We start from the raw sequence: 15,967 nt of genomic DNA, 5'->3' as shown, positions 1-15,967 counted from the left end.
TGTGGAAGGTGTTGTTCAAGCCATGGAAAGAGTGGACGACCGAGGAGGAAGACATCGGCCTTGACGCTGCAAACCCCCCTCGCGAGGTATGATAAGTTTCACCCTTGTGTTCGAATATCCCTTTTTAACAAATTACTTAAATTACGTTTTCTTCCATTCGTAGAGCTAGCTGGAGAAAGCGGAGCGGATCGACAGCCCCTCCCCATTGCCCGAGGGCCCTAGGAGGACTCTACTAATGGCCATGTTAGTCGCGGATCTGTACAAGGCTCCAGAGAAGGAGATGGAGAAGGAAGAAAAGAAGGAGGCCAGAGAAGGCCTCTGCCCCAGAGGACCCCTGAACACCGGATCCTGGGACACCCATGTTCTCTCCACCCATGAGGGGGAGCAGGAGCGGGGAGAGGATGGGGAGGAAAGTTATTCCTCCCGAACAAGGAAAAGGGCGGCGTCTGAAGACGCCAAGGAGGATCGGCCTCTTCCTGCCCTGAAAAGACAGTGCAGGGCCAAGGTGGTCCTGTCCTACAACAACTTGGCTTCTGCCGAGGACTCCGGGGCCTCCGAGGAGGTCCCTCAAAGGGCCCTCAGGGTCAAGCCCCATGATCAAAGGTATGTATCCTAAGATACGCCGATGCTTACTTGATAACCCACAAGTATAAGGGATCGCAACAGTTTTCAAGGGTAGAGTATTCAACCCAAATTTATTGATTTGACACAAGGGGAGCTAAAGAATATTCTCAAGTATTAGCAGCTGAGTTGTCAGTTCAACCACACCTAGAAACTTAATATCTGCAGCAAGGTATTTAGTAGCAAAGTAATATGATAGTAGTGGTAACGGTAGCAAAAGTAATATTTTTGGTTTTATAGTGATTGTCAGTAGCAACCGAAAAGTAAATAAGCGAAGAACAATATATGAAAAGCTCGTACGAATTGGATCAGTGATGGATAATTATGTCAGATGCGATCGATCATGCAACAGTTATAACATAGGGTGACACAGAACTAGCTCTAGTTCATTAATGTAATGTAGGCATGTATTCTGAATATAGTCATACGTGCTTATGGAAAAGAACTTGCATGACATCTTTTGTCCTACCCTCCCATGGCAGCGGGGTCCTATTGGAAACTAAGGGATATTAAGGCCTCCTTTTAATAGAGTACCAGACCAAAGCATTAACACATAATGAATACATGAAATCCTCAAACTACGGTCATCACCGTAAGTATCCCGATTATTGTCACTTCGGGGTTAACGGATCATAACACATAATAGGTGACTATAGACTTGCAAGATAGGATCAAGAACTCACATATATTCATGAAAACGTAATAGGTTCAGATCTGAAATCATGGCACTCAGGCCCTAGTGACAAGCATTAAGCATAGCAACATCAATCTCAGAACATAGTGGATACTAGGGATCAAACTCTAACAAAACTAACTCGATTACATGATAAATCTCATCCAACCCATCACCATCTAGCAAGCCTATGATGGAATTACTCACGCGCGGCGTTGGGCATCATGAAATTGGTGATGGAGGAAGGTTGATGATGACGATGGTGACGGATTCCCCTCTCCGGAGCCCCGAACGGACTCCAGATCAGCCCTCCCGAGAGAGTTTAGGGCTTGGCGGCGGCTCTGTATCGTAAAATGCGATGAATCCTTCTCTCTTATGTTTTCTCCCCGAACACGAATATATGGAGTTGGAGTTGCGGTCGGTGCAGCGTCAAGGGTCCCACGAGGCAGGGGGCGTGCCCAGGGGGTAGGCGCCCCCCACCCTCGTGGACGGGGTGTGAGCCCCCTGACGTGGATTCTTCGTCTAGTATTTTTTATGTATTCTAAAAATAATCTCCGTTGATTTTCATGTCATTCTGAGAACTTTTATTTCTGCACGAAAATAACACCATGGCAATTCTACTGAAAACAGCATCAGTCCGGGTTAGTTACATTCAAATCATGTAACTTAGAGTCCAAAACAGGGGCAAAAGTGTTTGGAAAAGTAGATACGACAGAGACGTATTAACTCCCCCAAGCTTAAACCTTTGCTTATCCTCAAGCAATTCAGTTGATAAACTAAAAGTGATAAAGAAAAACTTTTACAAACTCCGTTTGCTCTTGTTGTTGTAAATATGTAAAGCCAGTATGCAAGTTTTCAGCAAAGATTATGAACTAACCATATTCACAATAACATTCAGGTCTCATGTTTACTCATATCAATCGCATAATCAGCTAGCAAGCAATAATAACAAATCCCGGATGACAACACTTTCTCAAAACAATCATGATATGATATAACAACATGGTATCTCGCTAGCCCTTTCTGAGACCGCAAAACATAAATGAAGAGCACCTTTAAAGATCAAGGACTGACTAGACATTGTAATTCATGGTAAAAGAGATCCAGTCATACTCAATGTAAACTAACAGTAATGAATGCAAATGATAGCGGTGCTCTCCAACTGGTGCTTTTTAATAAGAGGATGATGACTCAACATAAAAGTAAATAGATAAGCCCTTCACAGACGGAAGCAGGGATTTGTAGAGGTGCTAGAGCTCAGTTTTGAAATAGATATGAATAATATTTTGAGCGGTATACTTTCATTGTCAACAGAATGGTAAAGTTTATACTCCCCACCACCAACAAGCATCAATCCATGACTTGCCCCGAACAACGGGTGCCTCCAACTAACAACAATCCTGGGGGAGTTTTGTTTGCAATTATTTCAATTTGATTTGAGCATGGGACTAGGCATCCCGGTGACCAGCCATTTTCTCGTGAATGAGGAGCGGAGTCCACTCCTCTTGAGAATAACCCGCCTAGCATGGAGGATACAAACAACCCTAGTTGATAAATGAGCTATTCGAGCATACAAAAAATAATGTTTATTTGAAGGTTTAGAGTTTGGCACATATAAATTTACTTGGAATGGCAGGTAGATACCTTATATAGGTAGGTATGGTGGACTCATATGGAATAACTTTGGGGTTTATGGAATTGGATGCACAATCAGTATTCCCACTTAGTACAAGTGAAGGCAAGAAAAAGACTGGGAAGCGACCAACTAGAGAGCGACAACAGTCATGAACATGCATTAAAATTAATCAACACCGAATGCAAGCATGAGTAGGATATAATGCACCATGAACATAAATATCGTGGAGGCTATGTTGATTTTGTTTCAACTACATGCGTGAACATGTGCCAAGTCAAGCCACTCGAATCATTCAAAGGAGGATACCACCCTATCATACCACATCACAACCATTTTAATAGCATGTTGGCACGCAAGGTAAACCATTATAAACTCCTAGCTAATTAAGCATTGCATAAGCAACTATAATCTCTAATCGTCATTACAAATATGTTTCTTTCATAATAGGCTGGATAAGGAATGACGAAATGAATCATATTTACGAAAACAAGAGAGGTCGAGTTCATACCAGCTTTCCTCATCTCAATAAGTTCATCATATAATCATCATTATTGCCTTTCACTTGCATGACCGAATAATGTGGATAATAATAGTGGACGTGTGTTGGACTAAGATGGAATCTGCAAGCATTCAATTCAAGAGAGAAGACAAGGTAATATGGGCTCTTTGTTAGATTAACAATAATGCATATAAGAGCCACTCAACATTTTCATTATGGTCTTCTCCTCTCGACCCCCAAAGGAAAGAAAAGAAACAAAACTATTTACATGGGAAAGCTCCCAACAAGCAAAAGAAGAACGAAAAATCTTTTTGGGTTTTCTTTTTAATTACTACTACTATAGGCATGGAAAGTAAACTGCTAAAAGTTACAACTAATTTTTTTTGTTTTTCTTAAGGTTTTTCAAACACACAAGAAGGAAGCGAGAAAATGAAAATAAACTAGCATGGATTATACAATAAAAAGTATGAGCACCGGAAACTGGCATGAGTGTGTGAACATGAATGTAATGTCGGTGAGAGATACGTACTCCCCCAAGCTTAGGCTTTTGGACTAAGTTGGTCTATGCCCATGGATCAAAGTTGTAGCTGGGGTCGTATTGAGATGCAACGACAATTGCCTGATGAGCTGCAGCTTGGAGGCGAGCTGAGTCTGCCCTCCTCTCGTACTCGGTCGCCTCCTCCCTGGTTATAACATATCTCCCTTTTGCTTGAAAGTCATAGAAAGTAGGAGCAGGGAGAGTGACGTGATAGGTGCATCGTTTGTCGAAGATTAGTCGGTACTAGAGAAAGTGATTATTCCTCTGAACAAACTGATGACGAACCATGGCATTATAATCTAAATAAGTAGGAGGCAACTCAATATCATCTCCACGAATGGGTATCTCAAGAAAATCAGCTAAACGGGTTGCATAAATTCCACCAAAGAAATCTCCATCAATACTATTATTATGCAACCTACGTGCAACAATGGCCCCAAAGTTATATTGTCTATCTCCTAATACAACACTCTTGAGAACACTAAGATCAGGAACACACATGTGACATGCCTCATCCTTAACATTTATGCATCTACCTATAAAGAGAGCAAAATAATGTATAGCAGGAAAATGAGTGCTCCCTATGGTAGCTTGCGTGATTTCTCTAGATTCCCCCACAGTTATACTAGCAAGAAAGTCTCTATATTCAGATTTGCGAGGTTCACTAACATTACCCCACTGTGGGAGTTTACAAGAAGTGTTAAAATCTTCTAAGTCCATGGTATAAGATTTATCATAAAGATCAAATAGGACAGTTTAAGAATTGCGTGATGATGTAAATTTAAACCTTCTCACAAATGAATCAGTGAGGTAGTAGTACTGACGGCACTTATCTGCCACGAAGCTCTCAAGATCTTCGTTCCACACATATGCTTCAAATTCCTCCTTAATTCCCGCCTGAACCATGAAGTCCTCTGACGGCCATTCACAAGGCCGCACTTGAGCATCTCTTGGTAGTTCATTGTCCGGCTCGCGTATTGCGGGGCTGGGTCCTTGCTTCCTTGAGGAACCACCTTGGTACATTTTCCTAAACATATTTCTTCCTCTAAAAAAATTCTGAATTTTTTAGTAAGTTAAAAATAAAAGTGAACCAAACTCAACAAAATTGATAGCAACTACTCCTACAAGTGCCTAGAGGATATATCATGCATTAAAACTACTTTTAACCGTATAAATTTGACATGCGAGCTCAAGAACAGGGTCACCTAAGCAGAAAAAATTTGCAATGAATAAAGCACTAGAACAAAAACTAATTGGACCATTGGAGGAGTCACATACCAAAAAACAACCCCCCAAAGCTGTTTTGTGAATGGAGCTTTGAGCAAGGAGATCAAAAATGGGAGCAAGATGAGCAAGAAATCGAGTTTGAGCTGGCTAGTGATTTTTTTGGGAGGAAGAAGGAGTGTGTGGTGGCTGGGATAAGTGGAGGGGACCCATGTGGGGTCCATGAGGTAGGGGGCGCGCCTAGGGGGGTGGGCGCACCCTCCACCCTCGTGGGCACGTGGTTGTTCCCCCTGTTGTGTTCTCAGTGCAAGATATTCCCAAATATTCTAGAAAAAATCATATTTAATTTGCAGGGCATTTGGAGAACTTTTATTTTTGGGGTATTTTTTTATTGCAAGGATAATTCAAAAAAGAGACAAAAATACTATTTTTTTTCTTTATTTAATATAAATAACAGAAAGTAAAAAGTGGGTACAGAGAGTTGTGCTTTCTAACTTCACCCATCTCATGCTCATCAAAAGGAATCCACTAACAAGGTTGATCAGGTCTTGTTAACAAACTCATTTCGAATAACATGAAACCGGAGAATTTTCGAATAACACTAGGTTACCTCAACGAGGATATGCATGTCCCCAACAATAAGAATATCATATTTCTTCTTGACAGTAGGAAGAGGAAATCCAAAACCTCCAATAGTGATTGTTGAAAATTTTCCAATAGAATTGATACTGTGGACTTGATTGTTTCCTCGGGAAGTGTACCGTATGCTCATTACCATTAACATGAAAAGTGACATTGCCTTTGGTGCAATCAATAACAGCCCCTGCAGTATTCAAAAAGGGTCTTCCAAGAATAATAGACATACTATCGTCCTCGGGAATATCAAGAATAACAAAGTCCGTTAAAATAGTAACGTTTGCAACCACCACAGGCACATCCTCACAAATACCGATAGGTATAGCAGTTGATTTGTCAGGCATCTGCAAAGATATTTCAGTAGGTGTCAACTTATTCAAATTAATTCTACAATATAAAGAGAGAGGCATAACACTAACACCGGCTCCAAGATCATATAAAGCAGTTTAGCATAGTTTCTTTTAATGGAGCAGGGTATAGTTGCTACTCCTGGATCTCCAAGTTTCTTTGGTATTCCACCCTTAAAAGTATAATTAGTAAGCATGGTGGAAATTTTAGCTTCCGGTATCTTTCTTTTATTAGTAACAATTTCTTTCATGTACTTGGCGTAAGGATTCATTTTAAGCATATCAGTCAAACGCATACGCAAAAAGATAGGTCTAATCATTTCAGCAAAGTGCTCAAAATCCTCATCATCCTTTTTCTTGGATGGTTTAGGAGGAAAAGGCATGGGTTTCTGAACCCATGGTTCTTTTTCTTTACCGTGCTTCGTAGCAACAAAGTCTCTCTTATCATAATGTTGATTCTTTGATTGTGGGTTATCAAGATCAACAGTAGGTTCAATCTCTACATCATTATCATTGCTAGGTTGAGCATCAATATGAACATCATCATTAACGTTATCACTAGGTCCATGTTTATTACCAGATTGTGTGTCAGCATCAGAAATAGAAATATCATTGGGATTCTTAGGTGTGTCAATAACAGGTTCACTAGAAGCATGCAAAGTCCTATCATTCTTCCTTTTCTTCCTCTTAGAAGGACTAGGTGCATCTACATTAGCTCTCTGAGAATCTTGCTCAATTATCTTAGGGTAGCCTTCAGGATACAAAGGTTCCTGAGTCATTTTACCACCACTAGTCATAACTCTAACATCATTATCATTCTTCTTATTATTTAATTCATTGAGCAAATCATTCTGAGCTTTAAGCACTTGTTCTACTTGAGTGGTAACCATAAAAGCATGTTCACTAATAAGTTTAAGTTCACCTTTAACATTAGCCATATAATCACCCAAGTGTTCAAGCATATCAGCATTGTGTTTCAATTGTCTACCAACATAAGCATTGAAGTTTTCTTGTTTAACCATAAAGTCATCAAACTCATCCAAGCATGGGCTAGCAAACTTAGTAATCTATAGAGAGAATTTACCTTTACTACCTGTGTCGGGTTATCAAGACCATGTATTTCTTCAACAGGTGGTAAATTCTTAACATCTTCAGCTTTAATACCTTTTTATTTCATAGATTTCTTTTCCTATTGCATATCTTCAGGACTGAGAAATAGAATGCCCCTCTTCTTCAGAGTTGGCTTAGGAGTTGGTTCAGGAAGTGTCCAATTATTTTCATTTGTCAACATATTATTCAATAGCAATTCAGCTTGATCAACAGTTCTTTCCCTGAAAGCAAAACCAACACAACTATCTAGGTGGTCTCTGGAAGCATCGGTTAGTCCATTATAAAAGATATCAAGTATTTCATTTTTCGTAAGTGGATGATCAGACAAAGCATTAAGTAATCCAAGGAGCCTCCCCCAAGCTTGTGGGAGACTCTCTTCTTCAATTTGCACAAAATTATATATTTCCCTTAAAGCATCTTGTTTCTTATGAGCGGGGAAACATTTAGCAGAGAAGTAATAAATCATATCCTGGGGACTACGCACACAACCAGGGTCAAGAGAATTAAACCATGTTTTAGCATCACCCTTTAATGAGAACGGAAACAACTTAAGGATAAAGTAATAGCGAGATTTCTCATCATGTGTAAAGAGGGTGGCTATATCATTTAATTTAGTAAGATGTGCCACAATAGTTTCAGATTCCTAGCCATAAAAAGGATCAGATTCAACCAAAGTAATTAACTCAGGGTCGACAGAGAAATCATAGTCCTTATCAGTAATAAAGATAGGTGAAGTAGCAAAAGCAGGGTTATATTTCATTCTAGCATTCAAAGACTTTTCTTTAAGCTTAGCTTATAATTTCTTAAGATCAGATCTATCATTGCAAGCTAAGAAGTCTCTAGCAGTTTCTTCATCCATAACATAACCCTCAGGAACAGTAGGCAATTCATATCTAGGGGGAGAATCTTCATCATCAAGTTCATCAATATTATCAGATTCAATAATTTCATTCTCTCTAGCCCTAGCAAGTTGTTCATCAAGAAATTCACCTTGTGGCACAATAGTATCAAGCATAGAAGTAGTTTCATCATGAGTATCATGAAAAGCAGAAGTGACATCATCAATAACATGCGACATATCAGAATGAATAGCAGGTGTAGGTGACGCAAGTTTACTCAAAACAGAAGGTGAATCAAGTGCAGAGCTAGATGGCAGTTCCTTACCTCCCCTCGTAGTTGAGGGAAAAATCTTGGTTCTTTGATCTTTCAAGTTCTTCATAATGATAAGCAGATATAAATCCTAAGTGACTCAAAGAATAGAGCTATGCTCCCCGGCAATGGCGCCCACAAATAGTCTTGATAACCAACAAGTATAGGGGATCGCAACAGTTTTCGAGGGTAGAGTATTCAACCCAAAATTATTGACTCGACACAAGGGGAGCCAAAGAATATTCTCAAGTATTAGCAGCTGAGTTGTCAATTCAACCACACCTGGAAACTTAATACCCGCAGCAAGGTATTTAGTAGCAAAGTAATATGATAGTAGTGGTAACGGTAGCAAAAGTAATATCCGCAGCAAGGTATTTAGTTGTCAATTGAAGCAGTTGCAACGGAAAAGTAAATAAGCGAAGAACAATGTATGAAAAGCTCGTAGACATCAGATCAATGATGGATAATTATGTCAGATTCGATCGATCATGCAACAGTTATAACATAGGCTGACACAGAACTAGCTCCAGTTCATCAATGTAATGTAGGCATGTATTCCGAATATAGTCATACGTGCTTATGGAAAAGAACTTGCATGACATCTTTTGTCGTACCCTCCCGTGGCAGCGGGGTCCTATTGGAAACTAAGGGATATTAAGGCTCCTTTTAATAGAGTACCAGACCAAAGCATTAACACATAGTGAATACATGAACTCCTCAAACTACGGTCATCACCGGTAAGTATCCCGATTATTGTCACTTCGGGGTTAACGGATCATAACACATAATAGGTGACTATAGACTTGCAAGATAGGATCAATAACGCACAATATTCATGAAAACATAATAGGTTCAGATCTGAAATCATGCCACTCGGGCCCTAGTGACAAGCATTAAGCATAGCAAAGTCATAGCAACATCCATCTCAGAACATAGTGGATACTAGGGATCAAACCCTAACAAAACTAACTCAATTACATGATAAATCTCATCCAACCCATAACCGTCCAGCAAGCCTATGATGGAATTACTCCCGCATGGCCCTGAGCATCATGGAATTGGTGATGGAGGAAGGTTGATGATGATGATGGCGACGGATTCCTGTCGGGACCCCGATTCTAAGTCACACCGGTCTAGCATGTAACACCTCATATCACTTTGCGGCCTCACACACGGTATTCCCACGGGTGTTGCCTTACCATGGCCCGGGACCGTTTGCGCCTTTTGGATCACATATATGATAGTATCGCTAGCATCCATATGACAGAGAACCCGGGCCGACATGACTATTCGTGAACCCAAAGTGGCACTAGATTACGGGGACAGGCATACATGAATCAACATCGAGCATGTCGGTCCGCAGCGTGCGAATCCAGGCTGTAGCACTGGGCTAACAGGACTCCGGTGAACCGGGTTGTAGCAGGCTAGGCAGGACTCCGGATGTCCCCGCGTGACATTTCCCCGAAGGGGCAGACACAGGAACGAAGTGAATCACATGCCGGCCAGTCTAAGTGTTCCAGAGCAGTAGTGCTAGGCTAGCAGGACCCCAGGTAAACCAGGCTGTAGCGGACTACATTGGCTCGGTGGAATCACTAGACTACATTTCCCCATAAGAGAGGCTACCAAGGATAAACACCTAGGTTGTCGGATCCCACACATAGCAATACACGTCACACGTACGCATAACATGCAAGTATGTGCTGTACAACATGGCATCACAACATAACGCAAACTCATATAGATAAAGGCCCAGAAGAGCCACATAGCAATAAATACAAATAGGGGTCACATGACCCATCATTCAGAGCATACAAGCAACGGAAGCATTACAAGTCTGAGTACAGACAACTACAAATGAAAAAGGCTAAGAAGCCTGACTATCTACAAGTCCCTCCCAAGGTTACAAGATCGTAGCTGAGGTAACAAGCTACTTGTCGAAGTTCAAGCGGTACTACTAGTGAGACAGATGTCTCACCTGCAAAACATAAATAAAGCAAACGTGAGTACAAAGGTACTCAACAAGACTTACATCGGATCCTATCATACATGCACTAGTATCAAGAAGGCAATGTGGGGTTTAGTTGCAGCAAGGCAGCTTTACTCAGTGGCTATCCTGTTCTATGACTACGAGAAACTTCTTTGAGGAGAGGCAGCGCACACGAGTCTACTAAACACCACATCAATACACTACTATGGATTCATCCTTGTTTCCTTACGAGAAGGCCATCCATAGCACTCACACTTGTCTTGAGCATTTTAGAGTATCCACATCAAGTTGTCTATGTACCACGTAAGCATCCAAGAAGTCCGTAACCGAGGACACAGCTATTCGAATAGATCATGATAACCCTCCAGGGGTGTACTTCTTCACACACGCTCTCGCCACTTACCGCCTGGCGAGGGTATCGACCACGACCTGACTAACCACACAAGTCTATCATCCAGGTTTATCGCCTATTTGGGTTCCATCCGCAAGGAGATCCAGCTGGGGTGTCGCTCACGGCGCCAAACGATGTGAACAGGGTTCCCAAGCCCACCATCCGGGTGCCACTTGGTACACCGTGCCACTGTGCCTAGTCTGTCCCAAGCACACCTGGGCGGGTGCCACTTGGTATACTACTAACACTACCTACAAACACCAGAAACTATTTGCAACTCCTGGACAGAGATCAAGTTGGCTAATAAGTCGAGAGAGCTTGGAGCGCCCGGAGCCCAATGTGTGGTAGTAACTAGTCATTGGACAACTTACACAGAACTCAGTTCTTAAGGACGATCCCAATGAGACAACCCACCATGTACTCCTACATGGCCTCTCACTGCTACCTTTACCAAATCGTGTTCACACGCTTAACTCTCAGCACCAGAACATATCGTAACACTCCAATTCATTCCCGATGAATCAGACCTGACACAACTCTAAGAAATAGCAAGCATGGCATGGTAGGAACACAACATGGCTCAATCAACTCCTACACATGCTAGTGGGTTTTAACTATTTACTGTGGCAATGAAAGGTCATGCAGAGGAATGGGTTCAACTACCGCATCATAAAGTAGCAGTTGAATCATTGTTGTCCTAATGCAATAAATGAGAGCAGGAGCAAGAGAGTAGGATTGTATCAGAATGAACAAGGGGGTTTGCTTGCCTGGTAGATCAACAGGGGGGCACTGCTCCTCTGACAGGTACTCTGGATCGGTCTCCGGAGCAGGACCTATCGAGAAGGAATGGTGTCGACAATCAATACACAATCATATGCAACAATATGATGCATGAACATGGCATGTAGATGTAATGTTGTTTGCGCTAATGTAACTAGAATTCATTTGGTTGAAGTCCATTTGATCCAAAGATTCAAATGCATCTCCAAAATAAGCTCTTATAAATGCCATTCATATGTTTTCACCTATACAAGAAGTATAAGTTGGTTTATCATGCATGAAAATGGTACAGATGGATATATTGCATTTTTCTGATAATTTTCATATATAAATTATTTCAATCTGAGCTACGTTTGAATTTCTATGAATTTTTTGAAGTCTATATCATTTTCTGGATTTTCCTGATTTATTTTTAAACCAGAAAATGATATATTGTCAGCACAGCGTCATGCTTGCGTCAGTAGGTCAACCAGGTTTACCGGGTCAAACCTGACGTGTGGGGTCCACACGTTAGTGACACGGTTAGCTAACCGAGTTAGTTAGGTATTAAACTAATCCTAAACTAAAAATTAGCAGGGCCGGGCCCCACATGTCATTGACCCATACGGGTCAAATCTGGTCAACTAGGGGGTCAAACCCAGTCAATCCTGCCGGCGTTTAGCCGCCGGCGAGGCAGAACGCGGCGGAGGGGCACGGGATTGTCGCTCCGGCGACCATTTAGCCGGCGGAGACCACCTACACGAAGCCCAGGCTCGCACGCATCCAGGGGAGGTGACGGAAGGACGCAAGGTGGCCGGAGCTTGCCTGAGCGGAGCTCGGGGCGGCGACAGGAGCACGACTATGGGCGGGAGCAGGCTGCAGGGCACGAGGAGGCCACCCGAGGGGCTCTGCGGCACCCTCGTGGCACCAGGAGCACGACTGTGTGCTTGGGGGCGGCTGGCTCGGGCTCTGGCCATCGTGGCTCCATGATCGGCGGTGAGGAGCTACGGCCATGGCGGGGAAAAGGAGCTATGGCGCGAGAATGGAGGAACGGGAAGAGGGGAACGGAGCAGAAGCTCACTACGGACTCGACGGGCTTGACGGCGAGCTCGAGGACGCACTGGAGACGGAGGGGCGGTGAAGACGATCTCCAGTGGCCGGAGATGAAGATGATGTCGATGGAGGCGCTCTAGGGCCTCCCGAGGCGCGTGGCTTGACGGAGAGATAGCTGGCGACATGGCGGAGCTTGCAGACATGGAGAGAGAGCGAGGGGGAGGCGGTAGCTACGACGGCGATGAGCTGCGGCGACGGCAGCGCTCGGCCATTCGCGTGAGAGAGCGAGGGAGAGGAGGGGAGGCCACGAGAGAGAGAGAGAGAGAGAGAGAGAGAGAGAGGTGCAGGGCGGTGCGTGGCGTCGCGCAGAGCATCCAGGCGATGAGGAGGAGGCCAGGCAGGCAGGTGGCGTGGCGGCACAACGGTGCGCGCGGGCTGGGCACACGCCCGGCCGACTGGAGCGAGGACAAGGACGACTGGCAGGGGCCAGTTGGCTGGGCCGGCCTGCTGGGCCGCACAGTGCCAGGCCGCAGGGTTTTTTGGACATATATATAATTTATCACATATATATATATATATCCAAGGCAAATAATTATTGCATTAATTCCAAAAGGCCAAAATAAATATTTATGAGCTCCTGAAAATATTTGTTTGAATTTTACCTCTGACCAATATTTTCAGAGAGCAACATGAACATTTTCTTGGACCTTTTTGGAGCAATTTTTATCTGGGTTATTTCCAGAAATGATTTCTGAGGGTTTCACAAATCCCCATTTCAAATTTAAATGAAATTTAAACATGATGCTCACAGGAAGGCTATCCTAGGTCATACCATAACTAGGGATGTGACAACTCGCCCCCACTTGAAAGAATCTCGTCCCGAGATTCAGGGGTCGATGGAAAGAAGGTGGGGTGCTCCAGTCGAAGACGATCTTCACGCTCCCAAGTAGCTTCTCTCTCGGAATGATGAGACCACTGAACCTTGAGAAACTTGTTGTTATGACATTGAGTGACATGCTCTACTTGATCCAGAATGTGGACGGGGTACTCTCGATAAGTGAGGTTATCTTGGAGATCAAGCGTTTCGTGGTCCACTCCACGGATGGGATCCGAGAAGCAACGCCTGAGTTGGGAGACGTGGAAGACATCATGTACTCGAGAAAGATGTGGGGGTAGTTCCAACTAGTAGGCAATCCCTCCTCGTTTAGCGAGAATGTGAAAAGGACTAATGTAACAAGGAGTCAACTTGCCCTTGATACCGAAATGATGGGTACCCTTCAAAGGGGTAACCCGAAGGTAGGATTTGTCGCCAACTTCATAAGCCACTTCCTTATGACTACGGTTATACTGGCTCTTTTGACGAGATTGCGCTGTTTTCAAATTCTCACGAATGATGCGAACTTGCTCTTCTGCCTCCTGGATCATATCCGGTCCGAAGAATTGTCTTTCACCGGTTTCTGACCATTTCAAAGGTGTTCGACATCTTCGTCCATACAGAACCTCAAAAGGAGCTTTCTTGAGGCTGGATTGGTAGATGTTGTTATAAGCAAACTCGGCGAAGGGAAGACACTTCTCCCAATCCATACCGAATGAGATAACACAAGCTCTAAGCATGTCTTCGAGAATTTGGTTGACCCTTTCCACCTGACCACTTGATTGAGGGTGGAAAGCGGTACTGAAGGAAAGATGGGTGCCCATGGAAGTTTGGAAACTCTCCCAGAAATGAGAAGTGAAAAGACTACCACAGTCTGAATTGATCTCTAGTAGAACACCATGAAGTAACACTATCCGAGAAATATATAAGTCAGCGAGCTGACTAGCAGTGATACTCTCTTGAACAGGTAGGAAGTGAGCCCCTTTGAAAAGACGATCAATGACTACGAAGATAGCATTATTACCTCTCTTGGTCCTGGGAAAGCCGGTGATGAAGTCCATACCAACTTTATCCCATTTCCACTCAGGAATAGCTAAAGGCTGAAGGGTGCCAGCAGGTCTTTGATGTTCTGCCTTAATGCGACGACAAACGTCACAGTTAGCAATGAACTCAGTGATTTCTCTCGTCATCCTAGTACTACCGGGATGAATCGTGAGAGGAGATTCATGAGCCTCCTTAAGAATCAGTTGTCGCAGGTGTTGATTCTTGGAAACCACCAAGCGGTTCTCAAACAAAACAACACCTCGATCATCCATAGAGAAACTGCCACCAACTCCCTTGTCAAGTCTTCTCTTGATCCGGGAAATTCCTGTATCCTGCTTCTGAGCAGAGATGATCTGATCCACAAGAGTAGGTTTCACCACAAAGGTAGAAAGGAATCCGTGAGGAGCAATGTGAAGATTAAGCTTACAAAATTCCTCATGGAGAAATGGTTGGCCCTGCTGCAACATAAGATTGTTGCAATAGGACTTACGACTTAGCGCATCAGCCATGACATTGCCCTTGCCTGGGGTGTAGGTAATCCCTAAGTCGTAATCTAAGATCAACTCTAACCAACATCTTTGTCTAAGGTTCAAATCTGGTTGGGTGAAGATATACTTGAGACTCTGGTGATCGGTGTAAATCTCGCAGCGTTTACCAAGAAGGTAATGCCGCCATGTCTTAAGTGCATAGACTACGGCTGCAAGCTCTAGATCATGTGTAGGATAATTCTCCTCATGTGGATGCAACTGTCGAGATGCATAGGAAATCACATGGCGATCTTGCATAAGAATGCAACCTAGTCCCTGTCGTGAGGCGTCGCAATAGATAACAAAGTCCTTAGTGAAATCCGGTGGCACAAGTATAGGAGCAGAAGTCAGGCGTCTTTTCAGTTCCTGAAAACTGTGCTCACACTGTCGGGACCACTCAAACTTTTTATCTTTCTTGAGAAGTTCCGTGAGAGGTTTGGCCACTTTGGAGAAGTTTTCAACGAAACGGCGACAATAACTAGCTAGACAAAGGAAACTCCTAACTTGCTTAACCGTTTCAGGCGGAGTCCAATCAAGAACGATCTGAACTCACTCGGGATTGACAGCAATGCCCTTACCAGAGATCACGTGGCTGAGATAGGTCACTTCTGGCAACCAAAATTTGCACTTGGAGAACTTGGCATAAAGGCGGTGCTCTCTGAGTTTCTCTAACACAAGTCTAAGATGTTCGGCATGCTCTTCCTTGTTCTTCGAGTAAATAAGAATATCATCGAGGTAAACCACGATGAACTTATCTAAGTACTCCATGAAGATCGAGTTCATCAAGTGAGAGAATGTAGCTGGAGCATTGGTTAGACCAAAGGACATGACGGTGTACTCGTACTGGCCATAACGAGTGACAAAAGCCATCTTAGGAATGTCCCCATTTCTGATCTTGA

This window comes from Triticum dicoccoides, chromosome 7A (genome assembly GCF_002162155.2).
Source record: "Triticum dicoccoides isolate Atlit2015 ecotype Zavitan chromosome 7A, WEW_v2.0, whole genome shotgun sequence".
Lineage (NCBI taxonomy): Eukaryota > Viridiplantae > Streptophyta > Magnoliopsida > Poales > Poaceae > Triticum > Triticum dicoccoides.
Note: the sequence above shows the minus strand (reverse complement) of the source record.